Genomic DNA, 17,813 nt, shown 5'->3' with positions numbered 1-17,813 from the left:
TAATTTGTATTTTGTATTTCGCCAGCTCCTAAATTACAGTATTCTTATACAGAACTCCATTAAAACCCACACACTACAACAAACTGGTATTTACACATGATTAGATGAATACTAACGACATGAGTAATCAAAGCACAGGGAAAACTAGCAAAATGCAACAGAATTACAGCATTTCCTTTCATGCGAACATACTCAAAGCATGAAATGATGTAACTGTGGGAACTTGTAAACATGCTTACGTTAGCTCTAAAATCTGGAGCCGCTATATGTCTACATCACAGCAAATTAACATCACAATCATTATTATATCTAGGTAAGTCAACATAACCGTACTAACATAGCAAATGTGTTGAATTTCACTGTCCGCCTTTTCTCATCAGTCACGAAGTACATGGCGGAGATCATTGCATGGGCAAACTGCTCCTGACAACACATCACAATCTAAGCCATTTCTTTTACTAAGATACACGTAGCGATTTTACCGGACAGGCCAAAAACAAGCTCTAATAACTCTGGTATTTAGTTGTTATGAACATAACCTGAAAATTTATAACACTCTTACACCTTCACCAAACACACTATAGGTGATGTGATCATAAATACAGAATAAAATCTCATCCTTATGTACCCATTAAAAATTAAAACACAACAGCCTCAAACATAGCTACCACAGCGTCATCACAAGATATTCGCGAACTATTACACTCGTCAAACTCAACTGTTATTGTGATAAAAATGAAGTAGCGCACTAACTTACTTACGAAACAGTTTTCTTCACTTACTCTTGCTTGCAGTTTATAAACGCTTAAAATTTACCTGGAGAATGTCACACAGAAAATTCCGCTAAACTATGACGTTGCACCTGCCTACACACACACACACTGAAAGAATCAAAGAAACCACCTAAACCAAAGATCTTATAGCAAGACAAAGCACTCTGCCGTGGGCTGTGAGATAACCAGTACGGAAAAACCGGAAAGATAAAACGCGAAAATTAAATTAGACAGGATACTTCGACCATAGATACTAGTAGACTGGCCATGCTGTGCAAAAGCTATAAAGTGCGTCTCGCAGGCCCCGAGGAATCGCTTCATGACGTCATCAACAAGGCTGAAAGCTTGACAGCGCTGCCTGGTGACTAGACCTGTAAACAACTCTGTTGACGTAAGTGACGTCACACGTTGGCTACAATGTTTATACAGACTTGCCTTCAGCTGTTGTTTTGGAATGTCAAATCAATCCAGATTGTTTGAATGAAGCTTCCATTAACAGAATAAAATGTAGAAAGAAGGTTTAAATGCGAATAATCTGTATTATGGTGACATGATAAATCCGCAGTGTAGTCAAGGTTACACATTAGAGCCGTACGTGATTGATTGAAACCAACTCATTACAAATTATTGGTCGAAAGGCAGAGTGATTTATAGCATAACACATATTACGCATTGCGAACAATGTGTCTAAATGTTTTTAACGCATTAAGTGCTGCTTACTAATGTAGGCTAACTACCACTGAGACGTTTGCAGCTCGAATTTGTCTTTGAACCCATACCAGCAGTAGCAAATGCGGAAAAACGAATCAAATATGGTAAAGGATGCGTAGTGGAACGCCCATTGCATTTTTCCAGTTTGTGTACGATATCTGTACGTAATATGCATCAAAACACGTCGGATGCTTGTTCATTTTCTAATATATGTTTTTTGGGGATGACCTAGTAGTTTTATTTTTTTGTATTATGAGAAATGCGTTAAATGTGGGAAAGTGCATTTAAATATGCCACAAACAAATATTAGGCAAAGACACACGTCTGTCTGTTACCACAACCTTTATTTCTCATTCGCTGTGTTCCACAACTGTCAACGAAATTATCGCTTTTCAACCTAATGTAGACCTCAGACTATGCTACAAATAAAGTTATTACTCCAGTCAAGGTTTCTAGGGAAAAGTGGGCGAAATCCAGTATAGTGCTCTTGCCCAGATATGTGCTCTTGCCCTGTGTGCGTTACCGATATGCTTAAATTTTGGTCGTTGTTTTTCTGTAAATAAACAGCTATATGCCAATCACATCTTCTTGTATGTAGTTTCTCAAAAATCCAGTTTATGTGATCTTAAAATAAAAAGAGCTCAGTGAGGGAATATTAATAGATCGAAGCAATACTGACATCTCCAAATTGTAAGACTGCTATAGATGGAAGTCACTGATTGTCAGAGTGTGTCAGTGGGACAAAACATTTGAAGCTTTAGGTTAGTTCAACTATTACTTCTTAATGTAGTAGGCAGTCACAATTTTCTTCCATATTTTTATGTATATACATACTACACAAGTAACCAAATGGTACCGTTCCACTCGAAAATAGAGAGAGGGAAGAAAGGCTGTCTATCATCCGAGCCCTGATTTCTCATGCCTTCTAAATTTTCTCAATAGTGTTATACAAAATAATACTCGCACATAGTTTGAAACTACTGGTAACCTATCTACCATCCAGCCTCTGAGTTGCTTCAGTGTGTTGCTTAAATCGGACATGGATCTCAAACTTTGGAGCAGTACTCATGAATGTGTCACGTAAGTGTTCGATACGGGTGGTCTAAGTGATCTTCCCCTCATTTCCAGTCACAAAACATATTCATCTTCCCAAAGGAAGGAAGTAATGACCCTGAAAGCTAGAAATGGTTTTTTTATTCAAGTGCTGTTTCTCTCATACTTTGTACCAAGCATTTCAGAATTTTACAATGAGTACTGGCAGCCCTACATATAACGGTAACATTAAAACCCTGTTAATTTGAACCTTAGTGTTAACTATCATATGCATCCTTGAGTAAGAACATTACGTTTAATTATAATTATAGAAGGAGAGGCTAATAAAATAATTTTTTTACTCTGTATTTTATTAATATCTTAAGATTTTCAGTTTGCTGCCTGATGTCTTGCAGCAACCTCTTAAAGACTTTCAATCAGAATGTGAAATTCCATTTCCTTCCAGTATTTTGCAAGTTCATTTCACTGAACAGAGTAAAATTACCCCTATTATGGACAACAAATACTATTAGGGAGTAAATATGTTGACATGTAAGTGAAAGACTCCGAAGGCCCTGAAGAGACTTCTGTAAGAAGCTGCACTATCGATTTTACACAATAATTTTACTGACATGGATCAAAAATTCTATTAACTTGCCATATTAGATTCGAATAATATCGCAAGCTTTTCATAACAGCCTCCATCACCGTCACCAGTAATGGTACTGGTATGTAATGGTATGGTGTACTGTAGCAGCACATTAAAAGTGTTTCAATTGAATTGATTCTGCATTATCTCTCTTCCCCATGTCCTTGACATTAATGCTACCAAGTTATGTTCTTGTACGGTAATTAGTTTCCATGTTATTTTACTTATTTATCGTGTCAGAAGCAAACTAAAAAAAAAAAAAATATTAGATACATTACTACATACATACATACATACATTATGGTTTATAAATTAAACTAGTCAAGAATGAAATAAATATTAGACACAGATTGTGTTGTCAAACGTAAGGTAATTTTAATCTATACAGTGGATGCCCAAAAATTTGCAACATCCAGTGCACTTTGTGTAGCGTTTACGAGGTCCTCCATGGTGCACACAGTTGGAGGTAATGTGCATTGTAGTAGATGTGTTGATGTCTGCATGGCAGCTCCGCAGTCACGCTGGAGAGAGTCCACCTGGAAGCCCCACCCCTCCAGATTACTCTTGGATCTTGTGACAGAAGAACGCAGGCGGTTGAGTGATTTCCAAGTGGACCATTTCTCTGTGTGGCCTGGGGGAAATGCTTCTTGCGGGATCAGCCACTTCTCCAGATGCTGGCATCTGACCTGCCATCTCTTCTCCCGGTGTTGATGTGGAGTGTCAGCGAGTGGTTCTGTACTGTGAAGGAAGCTCTTTCTAGACACAAGTCTTTGCTGTGCCAGTTGGTGCCCATGTAGTGGATGGGCTTCGGATGTTAATGCCTTCTTCATTTCACTCCGTGCTGCTGTATCTCTTCGGATGTCCGGGGGGGCTATGCCGGATAAGGTGTGGCTCTTAGACAACCAGTAGTGATACGACATGTCTCATTCAGAGCAACATCAACTTTCTTTGTATGTGTAGATCTGCACCATACTGGGCAAGCGTACTCAGCTGCAGAGTAGCAGAGGGCTAATGCAGATGTGCGCACTGTGTCTGGCTGTGCTCCCTATGTTGTTCCAGTCAGCTTCCTAACCACATTGTTCCTGGCAGCCACTTTTTGCTTTGTTTTTAAGCAGTGTTCCTTATATGTAAGAGCACAGTCCAGAGTGACTCCGAGATATTTTGGAGTCTTGCAGTGTTCTAAAGAGGTTCCTTCCCAATCTATCTGCAAGGTTCTACTAGCCTGTCTGTTTCGGTGGTGGAAAGCACAGGTCTGGGTCTTAGAAGGATTTGGTTTCAATTGATTGTCCCTGTAATAGGTAGTTAATTCTTTCAGAGCATCAGTTAGCTTCCGCTCCACCCTCTCAAAGCTGTGACCTTGTGCTGTGATTGCTCGGTCATCTGCATATATGAAGCTTTGTGTTCCTTCTGGTAACAGCTGGTCATTAGTGTATATATTGAAGAGGGTGGGTGCCAGTGCACTGCCCTGTGGAAACCCATTTTTCTGCTGCCTCCATCTGCTTCTTTGTCCTTGATATTCCACAAAATATCTTCGGTTCTGCAGAAGATTTCTAATTAGACAGGTTAGTTTATAGTCCTCGGTGAGGTTGTATAGCTTCAACAACAAGAGTCTGTGGTTGACAGTGTCCTAGGCGGCTGAAAGATCTATAAACACCGCTCCTGTTATCTGCCACCTTTGGAAGCCGTCCTCTATATGCTGTGTCAAATTCAACACCTGTGCCGTACAGCTCTTTCCTTGTCTGAATCCTGCCTGTTGAGGGATCAGTAATGGTTCTATCATACCTGTAATTCTTTGGAGGATCAACCTTTCCAATACCTTATACAGGTGGCATAGGAGGGAGATTGGCCTATAGCTTTCGGGGTCATCCCGGTCTTTCCCTGGTTTATGTATAGCTATAATTTTTGCTTTCCGCCAAGATTTTGGTATCTTGCCACTCTTGACACAATTATTCATTAGCTCAAGTAGCCAGCACTTTGCGCCTGGACCAAAGTTCTTGATCTGTTCACTTCTTATGTCATCTACCCCTGCTGCTTTTCCGACTTTGCACTTATTTAGAGCTGAGTCGAGCTCATTCAAACTGAATGGTCGAGACAGAGTGTTTCCCTCTTGTTCGGGCTCCCTTTCCAGGGTTCATCTCCCGATTTTACTGGTATGATCAGGTTTACCATTTTTCAAAAGCTGGTATGCGATCTGGTCTGCCTTCACATTTGTATGCGTATTGGGTTGGGAGGGATCATTGTTAAGGTGTCGTAACAATCTCCAGGCCTTTTGACTACTTCTACTCATCTCACATTCTGTCATCAGTTTAATCCACTGTTCTCTCTTCACCTCAGAGATTGAGGAGAGAGTATTTTGCGCAGCCAGATAAGTCTCCTCGCTATAAGGGTTTTCTTCATATAGTCGATAGTATCCGTACAGCAGAGAAGCTGTTTCAGGTGTCACACCCTGCCGATACATTGTCCTACACCCTCTTGGAATTGATGCCCGGGAGCAATGTTTGACAGTTTGAACAAAGCTGTCATATTCTTCAGGAATAGGCCGCACAGACTTAATCTCCTTGTCCAGCATCTTAGCAAATTTTTTCCAATCAGCTCTCTTGAAATTGTATCTCCGTTTGAAATTCACCTCCTGTGGCCTTATTGCTGGAAGAACTTGACACAGTAGTGGCCTGTGTTGCATCTTTGGTATGGGCGAGCACACTGATTTGGAGCAAAGCTGTGTGATGTCTTCACTCACAAAGAGGAGGTCAGGGTTAAATCCACGTTGCCACCTGCCACTGTTGAAGGAAGGGGGGTAGCTTGCTGTCATGTATAAGAGACAACTGGCAGGATTCAGCCCAGGAGAGGACTGCCTCCCCATTTTCGTCATCTTCAGAGTATCCCCACAAATGACTATGGCTGTTAAAGTCACCGAATACTACAGACGTCTTGCTGTTATGGAAGTTCCTGGGTGGTGTGAAGGAAAATGCAGCCGAAGGGGGCTTATACACAGAGGTAGCCACGCAGTTACTCAGCTCCACTGAAATGACTTCGATGTTATTTTCTACGGTGCAGTGAGCACTGATTATCTAAAGCCCTGGTCTTAACAAATATAGCACTTCCATACTGAGAGTGCGGTGTTTCTGCAGTTAGTTTCATGCCCGGTATTTTTGGTCGTCTCTGTCGCTCATCTCTATGCGTCTCTTGTATACACAGGACGTTGCATTTTTTGTCATGGCATAGGTTGGATAACAGATGTTCTTTGGCTGATGATATGCCTTCAATATTTATAGATATGATAGTTAAAGGTGGCTCTAATAAGGACCATTTATTTCCATGTTATAACATGTAAAATATAGAAAGTTTAACTGTAACCAAGCAGCAGTTTTCTTTGCTGACAATATCAGTTCCAGTGCACAACTGAATTTAAAAATCTGTCTTGTGGGGTATGTATCATCAAGGGCGAACCATTCGAAGCGCCGAGCTAGCGGAACAGTACCGACCGCAAGGTCCAAATGAGATAAATTTGTCGTGGAGGCAGATAAAAATGTAGGGACCCCAGTGTTGAGGCAAACTAGACCCGCTTGGTGGAAGACGTCTAGCAATAGTGAGCCACGTGGACAAGGATGTGGAAATCCCCAAAGCGGGTGGTGGGCATTGAAGTCCCCAACCAGCAAATAGGGGGGTGGAAGCTGACCAAGAAGATGAAGGAGATCAGCTCGTGCCATTGGTGTGGACGATGGAATGTATACAGTACAAAGAGAGAACGTGTATCCGGAAAGGGAAAGACGACGGCGACAGCTTGGAAGGAAGTGTTTAAATGGATTGGGTAATAATGGAGAGTTTCATGGAGAAGAATCATGAGTCCTCCATGTGCTGGAGTGCCTTCAACAGAGGGGAGATCATATCGGACGGACTGAAAATGAGGAAGAACAAAGCGGTCATGGGGACGCAGCTTTGTTTCCTGAAGACAGAAGATGACCGGCGAGTAGGATCGTAAGAGAATCGACAATTCATCCCGGTTGGCACGAATGCCGCGGATATTCCAGTGGATAATGGACATAGGGTGAACCGAAAATGGAAGAATGTGACCAAGGGTGCTGTCAACTCAACGACTGCTCAGAGCTTGCGACCGACAGCATGGAATGGCATTCAGCCGAAGGCAGAAGATCCTGATCCATAGGTTGGTCAGGAGCAGCTCCTGCCACCAGCGATCGGCCGGTTGACCGGCCACCAGCAGTGTGCCTCGGCGACACAGAAGACGGCCGAGGGTGATTTCTGCCAGGTGGTGCTGTAGATGGGACATGCCTTGGCGGAGAAGGAGAGGAACTGGCTTTCTTTGTAGCCTTCTTGGAAGTATGATGTTTAGATGAAGGAGGAACCGATGGTTGGGAAGTTGCGGTACGTAAAAACTCTTCACGAGTATGCTCTTTTTTCGAAGTCGTGGTGTCTGTCTTTTGGGCTCGAGATTTAGCAGAACCCGACGAAGGGTGAGCCATAGAGTGGGCAGGCAAAAGTGGTGAGGTTGAACGGGCGATCTTTGCGCTGGCCGATCTGACGACCGTGGCACTAAAAGTGAGGTCGCAAGTCTGCGTGGCAGCCTCCGTTATTAGCCGAGGAGAAGCAAGGACAGTGCTGTATTTTCCTGTCTGAGGCATGGTGGGCTGTCGACTGGCGAATAATTTTTGAGCAGCAAAGGTCAACACCTTTTCCTTCACTCTTATTTCCTGGGTGAGCTTTTCGTCCTTAAAAACGGGGCAATCTCGAGAGGAAGCAGCGTGGTCACCCATACAGTTGATGCAGCGAGGGGATGGAGGTGGACAAGCACCCTCATGGGCATCCTTGCCACACGTAACACATTTGGCCGGATTGGAACAGGACTGGCTGGTGTGATTGAACCGCTGACACCGATAGCAACGCGTAGGGTTTGGGACGTAAGGGCGAACGGAAATTATCTCATAGCCTGCTTTGATTTTCGATGGGAGTTGAACTTTGTCAAATGGCAAGAAGACAGTGTGGGTTGGAATGATGTTCGTGTCAACCCTTTTCATAACTCTATGAACAGCTGTTACGCCCTGGTCAGACAGGTAGTGCTGAATTTCTTCGTCAGACAATCCATCGAGGGAGCGTGTATAAACGACTCCACGCGAGGAATTTAAGGTACGGTGCGGTTCCACCCGGACAGGGAAGGTGTGGAGCAGAGAAGTACGCAGCAATTTTTGTGCCTGGAGGGCACTGACTGTTTCTAACAACAGGGTGCCATTCCGTAATCTGGAACAAGACTTTACAGGACCTGCAATTGCGTCGACACCTTTCTGAATAATGAAAGGGTTGACCATGGAGAAGTCGTGACCTTCGTCAGACCGAGAAACAACAAGGAACTGTGGCAACGATGGAAGAACTGTCTGTTGCTGAGACTCAGTGAACTTACGTAGGTGAGCAGACAGAGTGGAAGGTGGGGAAACCATTGCGGAAGAATCCCCCATGATTACCGGCGTCTCCGATGGCGCGCTCCTCCCTTGTGGGGGCCCTCACTGAGGGCACGCCCGCCTTAGGTGATTGTTCACACCTCAGGTCACACCTCCCGACAAACGGACGGAGGGACCAATCGGCACTTTCGGAAGGTATCAGCTCGGGTAATCACCCCTCCCTGGGCCTGGCCGTTACCAGGAGGTACGTACGTGTCCTACCTGTCTACCCGGGGCGGGGAATTACGCGTTACCCCATCACCGGCTACGCATGGAAGTGCGTGGGTCGGCCTTCAGACACGCACAGGGAGGAAAAAAGGGAAAGGGAAAGGAAGAGGGGTCTCAAACGCCGCAGCGGAGAAAAGGGCAAAGAGAAGAGGGAAGTAAAAGAGAAGGACAGAGGAAAGACGAAGACTTGCAAGTGTAGAAAGCAAGGAATCTGTAACAGTTTCGAGCGTCCGTCTCCGGACGTAGGCACAAACCATACTCCCAGAGGGGGAGAAAGGGAAGGAAAGAGCCAGAGGTGAGCGGGGGGGGGGGGGGGGGGGGGGGGGCAAGATGGGGGACGTGGAAGGATGCGGAAAGGGAAGGTATGCAGCCCGGAAAGGAAGGAGGGCCACATTAGCTCGGGGTCCTGTGCTCGCTATGCACGTGTCCACAAAAGAGTTGTGGACCCCCTGGGCGGAGAGACTACTGTTTGCTCAGTGGGTGGAGGATAGGGAAGAAACTCTCAACAACGTTTGGTTTCCAGATGAGGCGCATTTTCATTTAGATGGTGTGGTTAACAAACACTTTTGGGCCACTGAAAACCCACAAGTGGTTCATGAACGACATTATGCTCTGAGGATTACAGCGTGGGCAGCAATTTCCAGTCACGGACTTACTGGACCCTTTTACTTTGAAGAAACTAAACAGTGAACGTTATTTGAGCATGCTTCGCAATAGATTCATTCCACAGTTTCTTGCTACTGCCTTGCTGAACAACACACAGTGATTCATGCAAGATGGAGCAAGGCCACATACTGCAAACACTGTGTTGGAGTTTTTACACGAGCATTTCGACATGCGGATCATTTCACTCAGGTTTCCAGGTTGCTTTAATGATGGACAAAATTGGCCCCTCAATAGTCCAGACTTCAATCCATGTGACTCTTTTCTTTGGGGGTACCTAAAGGAAAAAAATTTCCTGAAATGTCCACGTGATTTAATGGAGCTCAGAAGACTTATTCTTTAAGCTTTCAGTGAAATTAAGGAAGACATGTGCTGTAGGTTACTCACTAACTTCAGCGTTCCTTTGAAGAAAGTTAGGAAACGAAATGGTGGGCATATTGAGCATGTACTGAGTTCGAACAAATCTCCATGGACGGCTCTTCATTATAGTGTATGTTCCTTTCAGATTGTATCGACAATAAAGTTTATATTCAAAAACAAAATGGTAACACATTTTGTGCGCCACCCTATAGAAGAAGGGACTGGTTGGTAGGACAGGTTCTGAGCCATCAAGGGATCATCGATTTAGTATTGGAGGGAAGGGTGGAGGGTGAAAATCAGAGGGAGACCAAGACATGAATACACTAAACAGATTCAGGAGGATGTGGGTTGCAGTAGTTACTCGGGGATGAAGAAGCTTGCACAGGATAGAGTAGCATGGAGAGCTGCATCAATCCAGTCTTGCCACTGAAGAGCACAACAACAACAGAAGGGGTGGATGTGCTTTGCAACCAGTTTACAATACTTCTTTTCTGACACAGTGCCTCACACGAGCTCCACTGGACCCATGGGTGCCCACGTGTTTGTTTCCCAGAGTATAATGGAGGCCCCAACAGTACAGGAGTCAAGAGGCTGTTCCCTTTGTGGGTGACGGAAATGAACCCTCCCAAAGGCACGATCCCCCCCATGAACCATGGACCTTGCCGTTGGTGGGGAGGCTAACGTGCCTCAGCGATACAGATGGCTGTACCGTAGGTGCAACCACAACGGAGGGGTATCTGTTGAGAGGCCAGACAAACATGTGGTTCCTGAAGAGGGGCAGCAGCCTTTTCAGTAGTTGCAGGGGCAACAGTCTGGATGATTGACTGATCTGGCCTTGTAACATTAACCAAAACAGCTTTGCTGTGCTGGTACTGCGAACGGCTGAAAGCAAGGGGAAACTACAGCCGTAATTTATCCCGAGGACATGCAGCTCTACTGTATGATTAAATGATGATGGCGTCCTCTTCGGTAAAATATTCCGGAGGTAAAATAGTCCCCCATTCGGATCTCCGGGTGGGGGCTACTCAGGAGGACGTCATTATCAGGAGAAAGAAAACTGGCGTTCTACGGATCGGAGCGTGGAATGTCAGATCTCTTAATCGGGCAGGTAGGTTACAAAATTTAAAATTGGAAATGGATAGGTTAAAGTTAGATATAGTGGGAATTAGTGAAGTTCGGTGGCAGGAGGAACAAGACTTCTGGTCAGGTGAATACAGGGTTTTAATACAAAATCAAATAGGTGTAATGCAGGAGTAGGTTTAATAATGAATAAAAAAAATAGGCGTGCGGGTAAGCTACTACAAACAGCATAGTGAACGCATTATTGTGGCCAAGATAGACACAAATCCCATGCCTACTACGGTAGTACAGGTTTATATGCCAACTAGCTCTGCAGATGATGAAGAAATAGGTGAAATGTATGACGAGATAAAAGAAATTATTCAGGTAGTGAAGGGAGACGAAAATTCAATAGTCATGGGTGACTGGAATTCGTCAGTAGGAAAAGGGAGAGAAGGAAACATAGTAGGTGAATATGGATTGGGGGGAAGGAATGAAAGAGGAAGCCGCCTTGTAGAATTTTGCACAGAACATAACTTAATCATAGCTAACACTTGGTTCAAGAATCATAAAAGAAGGTTGTATACCTGGAAGAATCCTGGAGATACTAAAAGGTATCAGATAGATTATATAATGGTAAGACAGAGATTTAGGAACCAGGTTTTAAATTGTAAGACATTTCCTGGGGCAGATGTGGATTCTGACCACAATCTATTGGTTATGAACTGCAGATTGAAACTGAAGAAACTGCAAAAAGGTGGGAATTTAAGGAGATGGGACCTGGATAAACTGACTGTAGAGAGTTTCAGGGAGAGCATAAGGGAACAATTGACAGGAATGGGGGAAAGAAATACAGTAGAAGAAGAATGGGTAGCTCTGAGGGATGAAGTAGTGAAGGCAGCAGACGATCAAGTAGGTAAAAAGACGACGGCTAATAGAAATCCTTGGGTAACAGAAGAAATATTGAATTTAATTGATGAAAGGAGAAAATATAAAAATGCAGTAAATGAAGCAGGCAAAAAGGAATACAAACGTCTCAAAAATGATATCGACAGGAAGTGCAAAATGGCTAAGCAGGGATGGCTAGAGGGCAAATGTAAGGATGTAGAGGCTTGTCTCACTAGGGGTAAGATAGATACTGCCTACAGGAAAATTAAAGAGACCTTTGGAGAAAAGAGAACCACTTGTATGAATATCAAGAGCTCAGATGGCAACCCAGTTCTAAGCAAAGAAGGGAAGGCAGAAAGGTGGAAGGAGTATATAGAGGGTTTATACAAGGGCGATGTACTTGAGGACAATATTATGGAAATAGAAGAGGATGTAGATGAAGACGAAATGGGAGATAAGATACTGCGTGAAGAGTTTGACAGAGCACTGAAAGACCTGAGTCGAAACAAGGCCCCGGGAGTAGACAACATTCCATTAGAACTACTGATGGCCTCGGGAGAGCCAGTCATGACAAAAACTCTACCATCTGGTGAGCACGATGTATGAGACAGGCGAAATACCCTCAGACTTCAAGAAGAATATAATAATTCCAATCCCAAAGAAACCAGGTGTTGACAGATCTGAAAATAACCGAACTATCTGTTTAATAAGTCACAGCTGCAAAATACTAACGCGAATTCTTTACAGACGAATGGAAAAACTGGTAGAAGCCGACCTCGGGGAAGATCAGTTTGGATTCCGTAGAAATGTTGGAACACGTGAGGCAATACTAACCTTACGACTTATCTTAGAGGAAAGATTAAGAAAAGGCAAACCTACGTTTCTAGCATTTGTAGACTTAGAAAAAGCTTTTGACAATGTTAACTGGAATACTCTCTTTCAAATTCTGAAGGTGGCAGGGGTAAAATACAGGGAGCGAAAGGCTATTTACAATTTGTACAGAAACCAGATGGCAGTTATAAGAGTCGAGGGGCATGAAAGGGAAGCAGTGGTTGGGAAGGGAGTAAGACAGGGTTGTAGCCTCTCCCCGATGTTATTCAATCTGTATATTAAGCAAGCAGTAAAGGAAACAAAAGAAAAATTCGGAGTAGGTATTAAAATCCATGGAGAAGAAATAAAAACTTTGAGGTTCGCCGATGACATTGTAATTCTGTCAGAGACAGCAAAGGACTTGGAAGATCTGTTGAACGGAATGGACAGTGTCTTGAAAGGAGGATATAAGATGAACATCAACAAAAGCAAAATGAGGATAAAGAAAAGTAGTCAAATTAAGTCAGGTGATGCTGAGGGAATTAGGTTAGGAAATGAGACACTTAAAGTAGTAAAGGAGTTTTGCTATTTAGGGAGTAAAATAACCGATGATGGTCGAAGTAGAGAGGATATAAAATGTAGACTGGCAATGGCAAGGAAAGCGTTTCTCAAGAAGAGAACTTTGTTAACATCAAGTATAGATTTAAGTTTCAGGAAGTCGTTTCTGAAAGTATTTGTATGGAGTGTAGCCATGTATGGAAGTGAAACATGGACGATAACTAGTTTGGACAAGAAGAGAATAGAAGCTTTCGAAATGTGGTGCTACAGAAGAATGCTGAAGATAAGGTGGGTAGATCTCGTAACTAATGAGGAGGTACTGAATAGGATTGGGGAGAAGAGAAGTTTGTGGCACAACTTGACTAGAAGAAGGGATCGGTTGGTAGGACATGTTTTGAGGCATCAAGGGATCACAAATTTAGCATTGGAGGGCAGCGTGGAGGGTAAAAATCGTAGAGGGAGACCAAGAGATGAATACACTAAGCTGATTCAGAAGGATGTAGGTTGCAGTAGGTACTGGGAGATGAAGAAGCTTGCACAGGATAGAGTAGCATGGAGAGCTGCATCAAACCAGTCTCAGGTCTGAAGACCACAACAACAAAGGCACGATGAAGGTATCAGGATTCATCAGACCACGCAGTGCTCGGCCATTGTGCCAACATCCAGCGCCAATAGTTATATACCTATTTCAGTTGTTGTCGATGTCATGGCGTGGGTCATCAGCGGCACAGACTTATCATTAGAAGTGTTTGGAGCATTGTGCATTCAGACACAATTGTACTCTGCCCAGCATTAATGTCTGATGTTAGTTACACCACAGTTTGTTGCCTGTCTTGTTTTACCAGTCTGCCCAGCCTATGATGTCTACCGTCTGTGATGAGGAGTACTTGCCCAACCCCATAACGTCTGGCCATGGTCTCACCTTTGTTTTGCCATGTGTTGAAGACAACTGCCATAGTACTACTTCAACACCCGGCAAGCTGTGCAGCTTCCAAAACGCTCATACCAAGCCTTCAGGCCATCAAAATCTGCTCTAGGTGAAACTCAGATTGTGCGCATTTCCTATTTTACAACAAGACAAGATGCTCACTGATACTCCATGCAATGTGTGTGCGTCTGACGAGAAGGCAAGGTGAGATGCTATTGCTTGGATGAGTTTGTACTGATAGTAGATCAGTGATCATAATGTTTTGGCTGCTGTGTATATGGATTTAGTATTATGACTTCCAAGTGGATTCTGGGCAATGCCAACGGAACCATTCTGCAACATTTGAGGCAATTGTAAAATGCATCAATTTATTACAAGGGTGTGCCAGAAAATAATGCCTCTAAAATTTTGATTCTGTTCTTAATATCAGTTGTCATGCATATGACACTGTTGATGTTACCACTTTGCTGACAAAGTATGCAGCACCCTCCTGATGAACAGTTCTGAACTGCAGGGTGTAACATGTGTGTGTGTGTGTGTGTGTGTGTGTGTGTGTGTGTGTGTGTGTGTAACTGTTTGCAGAACTTAAAGAACACCTTCAGGGACTCAACTTTGATAGTGATGAATTAGTGTGAGCGTAGGTGAGGCTGTGGGTCTGCCAACGAAATCAAGCATTCTACAGTGACGACACCGACAACCTGGTGTCTCACTGGGAGAAAGGTGTTCAGTGCCACGGTGACTATGTTTGAAATAAATATACAAACACGAAGAATAAATATACAAACACGAAGAATAAATATACAAACACGAAGAATAAATATGTTAAATATTAAGTTTGTTTTAATTAAAATGCTTCAATAATTTCCGAATAGAAATTTTGTGTCATTACTTTCCAGCATGTGCTCATGCCCAAAATATACACCAATTAAAAATTAACATTTAATTAATTTGGCAAAGAAGGTGGCTTTCAACTGATACAATGTTAAGGTCATAGGGAAGTTCAGTTCATCAACTAACACAGCACACAGAGTATGAGAAGACTTCTTGTAGGTAAAAAGTTACGTTATGGGCACCATTTGGATGTTTTGGTTAACATTAGGCTGTGATACTGATCAATTTGTTACCATATCCTTTACTTGGCTTTCACATTTCTAGACTTTGTCAGCTCACAGCCACACTGCCACTTTTGAACATAGGCTAAGCCTTGAGATGCACTATGAATCAGACTCCCTCTACAACTAATGTTACAAGGGGGGAGTGGGTCTAGAACCACATTTTAACCTTGTAGCCTTTGAATAGTTCTCCAGTTTAGGTCCAAAGTCAATGGATCTTCAAACTGCTTTTCATTTACATGATGTGTGTTGTGCATACATATCATCCTGAATGCCAAACCATCATTACATCAGGGGTCAAAGCCAAAGCCTGAACTGTGTTGGGTCTAACCACTCTTTTACTGTATTTAATAAAATTTAGTATATTTATTTTCCTATCATTTCCTCACAGTGATTGTTTAGGATTACTGTTGTGATAATGCTTGTCAAATGAATTGCAAGCTGTTCACATAGTTTGTATAATCTATAATGAAGTACTCACATATATTCAAATGCAAATGCTGCATTAATGCTATTCCAGTACTTCTGCAGTTGCACTCAAGATGGATGTTGAAACAGATTTTTTCAGCACAGATAGTTCACAAGTAGTTTGCGTGATTGTATCAGTGTGCTCAACTCTCATTTGCAGGATAAAAATACTAGTGGCACCAAGTGAATTTGTTTGCTGCTGATAGGTGAATACCCTACAACCGGTTGCACTACATCAAATTTCAAGTGACATGTATATGTAAGATTATTTACACCAGTAACTGTAACATTGTGACAGTTTCACAAATAATATGCGTAACAATGTGCAGCAAATGCAGAAAGTGGTTATGAACAAACCTGTCAATATTTGATGTGTAACCCCATGGCTTCATCAAAACTTTGCTGCCAACATACAAATTCATTCTGCTGTGTAACAATTTATGCTTCCATGTGATATTTGTCTGAAATTTAACTTTACTGCTGAGAGTTCTACTTACAAATGTTTCACATATTCAAAGTAAACAAAATGTACTTCTCAGATCAGTGACCATCCGAATGTCACTTCAAAATTTTGTCATTCAAAAGAAGTGTATCAGAGCAGAATATACCCACTTTATGGCAACCAGTTTATCAGTATAATTGGGTTGTGCATTAAAAAAGTTTTCCATGTTTACTAAACATTAAATTGAAACTCTTGCTCAATTCTATGTGAGGTTTAATACAACGCTTATTTCAATGCACTGTGCAAAATGTCATATTTAACACAGTAAGTTCATCATTTTAGTAAACCGAATTATTCATGTTTCCAGCTGTATGACATCAATTGTATGTATTCACACATCACACTGCACACAGAAATTAATGAAACCCTGTTAAGAAATACAAGTAAGCTACTTACTATGAAGTGTAACTCAGTTTGTACTTCATCAGTTTCATCTTTTTTTATCCACTTAGTTGGCTCCTGGTCCATCGCTTCAGTTCTACAGTCTGAAAAGAAAAAGCTATCAGATAAGAAAAGTTTTTGGCCCACTCAGTTTCCGTTTTTACGATGAGGTATAGCTCAAAGGCAGTATTTTCACTCATATATTGCGTATAGTAAACGGGTGATTACACAGGAAACAGATTCAAAGTGGCTGAGGAAAAGTGTGTTCACTGATATAAACTCATTCACATTTTGCAGGTCATGAAGAGTGAGAACAATCATAAAATAACATGCAATGGAAACTGAGCATTTAAAGTTGCTACTGCTTCTTTGTAACACTGGCTCATGGATACCATCCTGTTGTGACAATTATGGAAGATGTGTAATTTTTTGTGCATGCATTAACTTCAGCATTTCAAACAATCACAGCAGTCAATTGATTGCAGCGATATTACTTAATAACATCAAATATTTCATTCTATACTTGGTTCATTGTGTTAATTTCAGTGTGATAGGGACATGAAGAAAATCCGGACATACGGATTGTTTATCAGTGAATATGCATTTTCAACATAGGCATTACCTTGAAACTTACTTCATCTGTATTCATTCACGGATGTATGCTCAGTTTACAGGAAGCGTCATCATTTTAGAATCTTTGCCTGCTATTAAAGGAAACCAATACCTGCACTGTAGACTGCACATTGCAATGCGGAGGTTCTCATTTTTGATTACCATCAAGATTAAACATTGGTTAGCATTTTCTAACAAAACTGATTTACTGAAACGACATCATACTAACTGTGAATATGATGAATGATCTATTGAGTTCTGATGACATGTAATGCTTTATGTTAGACAGATTATAGTTAATCTGTACCTTGTATTCCGCCAGTTCGTAATTGATGTTACAGTACTCTTATACAGAACTCCATTAAAACCCACACACTACAACAAACTGGTATTTACATATGATTACACGAATACTAACGACACGAATAATCAAAGCACAGTGAAAACTAACAAAATGCAACAGAATTGCAGCATTTCCTTTCATGCGAACATACTCAAACCATGAAATGATGTAGTAACTGTGGGCACTTGAAAAAATGCTTACGTTAGCCCTAAAATCTGGAGCCGCTGAATGTCTACATCACATCACAGAAAATTATCATCACAATTTTATTACTGCTAAGTATGTCAAA

General features: G+C 42.2%; 1 protein-coding gene across 8 annotated transcripts in view; it reads right to left on the bottom strand.

Moving 5' to 3' along the window:
* The window catches only part of LOC124743702 (zinc finger protein 708-like), a 116,293-nt gene that overhangs the window by 97,863 nt on the left and 617 nt on the right, over positions 1 to 17,813 (bottom strand). For 2 of the 8 annotated variants that reach the window (XM_047248873.1, XM_047248878.1), the window contains exon 2: positions 16,609 to 16,673. The gene's annotated coding sequence lies outside the window, so the exon portion shown is untranslated. Of the gene's footprint in view, positions 1 to 337; positions 357 to 757; positions 879 to 16,584; positions 16,674 to 17,813 lie in introns of those variants that run through there. The other 6 variants (XM_047248877.1, XM_047248871.1, XM_047248872.1 and 3 more) reach the window with 6 other exon arrangements.

This window comes from Schistocerca piceifrons, unplaced genomic scaffold, assembly GCF_021461385.2.
Source record: "Schistocerca piceifrons isolate TAMUIC-IGC-003096 unplaced genomic scaffold, iqSchPice1.1 HiC_scaffold_2512, whole genome shotgun sequence".
Classification (NCBI taxonomy): domain Eukaryota; kingdom Metazoa; phylum Arthropoda; class Insecta; order Orthoptera; family Acrididae; genus Schistocerca; species Schistocerca piceifrons.
This window is presented reverse-complemented; position numbering and strand designations above follow the sequence as displayed.